This window comes from Pinus tabuliformis, chromosome 7, assembly GCF_031772625.1.
Source record: "Pinus tabuliformis cultivar Carrire ecotype Pingquan chromosome 7, CPIR1, whole genome shotgun sequence".
NCBI classification, from domain to species: Eukaryota; Viridiplantae; Streptophyta; class Pinopsida; order Pinales; family Pinaceae; genus Pinus; species Pinus tabuliformis.
In genome coordinates this window covers 427,223,732-427,227,509 of record NC_142293.1, presented here as the reverse complement: position 1 = coordinate 427,227,509, position 3,778 = coordinate 427,223,732, and the positions used below count along the sequence as shown (strand labels likewise).

The 3,778-nt window shown below is 37.2% G+C and overlaps 1 pseudogene; it reads right to left on the bottom strand.

The window, feature by feature from the left end:
* Nucleotides 1–2,050: 2,050 nt before the first annotated feature.
* LOC149247783 (serine/threonine-protein kinase PEPKR2 pseudogene) lies at nucleotides 2,051–3,287 on the bottom strand (annotated as a pseudogene).
* Between the last annotated feature and the right edge of the window lie 491 nt (nucleotides 3,288–3,778).

The window sequence follows — 3,778 nt, the reverse complement described above, 5'->3', positions numbered from 1 at the left end:
AAGCGCAATATATACAGATAGTCAAACTAATCTTTTAGAAGTTTGTACATAAAATGATATTAGAATTGTTGATCACCATAGGAAGTTGCAAATTAGGCTGGCACAAACAATGGAGTCATTTCATGTTCAGATCAGTTTTAATCTTCAAAATGCAGTTGTCACAACGCTTACTTCAGTCAATGTATGGCATGACTCATGTTATCAGTCACTCTTGAAATGTCAAAGTATTTTGGGCCGTAAAATCAGTAATTAATGAGCACTGTCGGTCAGTAACAGTCAGCATGTTTTTCAAAATTCTATACACAAGCTGGTTTTTAGATTAGATAAACATCATAGAGTTCAGGCTTCTGTGATCCATATCAAGTTTGGGAGAGATTTTTCGGCGAAAATCACATGGAATATCATTTGTCGACGCGTTTCGAACCAACTAGTGTGGTTCATCATCATGAACCGCACTAGTTGGTTCGAAACGCGTCGACAAATGATATTCCATGTGATTTTCGCTGAAAAATCTCTCCCAAACTAGATAAACATTGATGTGGACCAGGATATGTAGTGGTACACAATCTGCTCCTTTTGGGTTTTGATAATCTTATCCTGGAGATAGTAGATGCAATAGCATCTACAAGGTCACATTTCCCTGCTGCTTGGATATCATACTCTGGTTGCTTTGGACGTGAGAGCAAATCCCCAGATAACACTCATCTTTTGCATGAATGTTGAACATTCCAAAATGCTACTCATGGGCAATTTTCTTTCCATAGGTAGGCATTTGATGTGAAAAAAACATTCCCTTAGTGAGCAATGAATTGACAACAAATGCGACAAACACTTGTTCACTGGACATGAACTCAAAGAAACAATTTTGTCAGGGATGGTGTTTCACTCAGCGTTAATTATGAGTTTTGCTTTCTCATTTACAAATGGAGCCCCTAGTTCAAATTTTCAATGAGGCCTAGCAAACTATAGTTACTATAAAAAAAGGAACATTTGTTCAAAGGATTTAAATCCAAAGAATGGTTGTTCATTGTAAACAAGTAATTGTAGATGTAAGGGATAAGATATTAAATTGTTTGATATTAGACTGTTTGAACATTGCAATGATTTCCAATTGCAAGGCAACACAAAACTGTCAAAAGCTTAGATGTATCATGAAAATTGACATATGTCTCATTAATGACTTTGATTCTATTAATTATCCGGTCCTGAGCAATTCTTTTTTCCTCCAAATTTGCTAAAATTCTCAATGCACGTCATAGAGTGTACTATCGTTTACCTCAAACGAGGACTTAAAACACAAACAAGAACAATTTAGTTTGAAATAACAGTATTTCAGCAAAACTTGTTATAGAAGATATTGTTATGATTTATACAAAATGCAATTCTAATATCTTGCATTTTCCATCTTCATTGGGAAGCCCAATATATACAAATAGTCAAACTAATTTTTTAGAAGTTGTACATAAAATGATATTAGAATTGATGATCACCATAGGAAGTTGCAAATTAGGCTGGCACAAACAATGGAGTCATTTCATGTTCAGATCAGTTTTAATTGTCAAAATGCAGCTGCCGCAACGCTTACTTCTGTCAGTGTATGGAATGACTCATGTTATCAGTCACTCTTGAAATGTCAAAGTATTTTGGGCCGTAAAATCAGTAATTAATGAGCACTGCTCGTCAGTAACAGCCAACATGTTTTTCAAAATGATGTACACAAGCTAATTTTTAGATTAGGTGAACACTGCTATGGAACAGGATATGTAGTGGTACACAATCTACTCCTTTTGGGTTCCGATAATCTTATCCTGGAGATAGAAAATGCAAGAGCATCTACAAGGTCATATTTCCCTACTGCTTGGATATCATACTCTAGTTGTTTTGGACGTGAGAGAAAATCCCCAGACAAAGATTCATCTTCTCCACGCTCTGTCAGAATTGAATTTATGAACTGTGCTCTCCTCTCCCTTGTACGTGGGGATAGTGAAGGCAGGGATTCTGACCATTCATCCTTGACAGGATAGGTATGTTTTTTCCTTTTTGAATTGCTTTATCGCACCTTTATATTAGATTCTGTGTAAAACATGATCCAAGGGCGGCCTGCAGCAGCAAAAAAAGATATGATCATAAAATTCATATGTGCATAATTGCATCTTAGCAGAAAATACAAGACACCACATACAAAATATGTAATTTTTTGTAGTACAATGGTTTTACTTACTCAAAACTTCTTCTGGAGAAAGTCTCTTTCTAGCATCCCTGGAAAGCATCCTTGATAACAAATCCTTTGCTAGTCCTAAGATAGACTGCCATTTTTCATAATGAAAATCCAATTGGACTTGTTTTATTGCCTCAAATACGGCTTCAATAGATTCCCCACGAAATGGTAATACACCTATCAATAGTGCATGCAGGAGGACACCAGCAGCCCACACATCAACCTTTTTTGAATAGGTCCCTACCAAAACTTCAGGAGCAACATACGTAGGGCTTCCCACAACACCTGATAAGTTTTGTCCTGTTAGAATAAATACAGGTGATGTTAATGAACTATAATTCAACATAAATCCATGGTTATTTAATAATGATAATAATGCCCTTGTCTGGATGTCATAAAATTATGTGTTTACTAAAATGAGAGACATGGTTGATTACAATGAAGCTCAGAAATAAATACCTTTTGCAGCCCACATGGACAAGCCAAAATCAACTAGTTTTAGTTGTCCTATACTAGTTCGAAGAATATTATCAGGCTTTATATCTCGATGGATGACGCCCATCTCATGGCAGTACTTAATGACCATTATTAATTCTTTGATCAATCTAGTAGCCTGGTGCTTAGAGTAGCATCCATTCCTAGACATATCATCGATCAGGCGTCCACCAGAGCATAATTCCATCACAAGATGCAAAGATTCTACATCTTCATACACGACTTGGAGTGTGAAAACACTGCGATGGCCTGAAAGATGCTGCATAATCTCAACTTCCTTATGCACGTTTTTTTTAGTCTTTTCGAGCAGAGTCTTGCAGGCCAGCTCTTCTCCAATAACCTTTCTCTTGCATATTCTTACCAGACCAAATTTGCCTCATTCCAATTCTAGGCCTAAAGAATAATCAGTTTCAAGCTTTTGCTTCCTGCTAGTCCGAGTAGCATGATCAATGCAGCCAACCTTTCTCTTTAACCCTCGTCCTGGTGAATTAGGTAAACAACCGCTTCTTGGAGGAGGAGCAGTAGCAGTTTCTGTAGGATGCAGATGCCGGGAACCCAGTTCTTTGTCCCTCATCTTTTCTTTCCTCCACTTACTCTGCTGTTGGAAAGAAAGGTGTGGCCAATGATGTGGAAGATGCACCATCATCACATAGATGAGCTCTCTGTTCCAAAATGGCAAGATCTATTGCTTCTCCTTTTCGCTTCCTTCTTAATGAATCCATAGCCAAGGTCTCTGGGGTTTCTCGACCACAGAGGACGCGAAGAATGACTATTTGTCAAATAGGAGCTAGGGAAAACAAATCGATCTGTTGACACAAGAAAAAACCAGTAAATAAAACAAGAACAACCACTCATACGATCTGAAATGCTTCTTCAAAACAAAAAGCACGAGAAAACAAAGAATCAAAACTGCCTATGCTGTGTCAATATATGACAAGCTCATGATACCCTCCCGTTTTCTTCATAATGCGTAGTCATTTCTAAACTAACGAATACACTATTTTCTAATTCACGAAATACATCAAATACCCTTCTCAATATTCCACCGAAATTAATCCAGAAGAA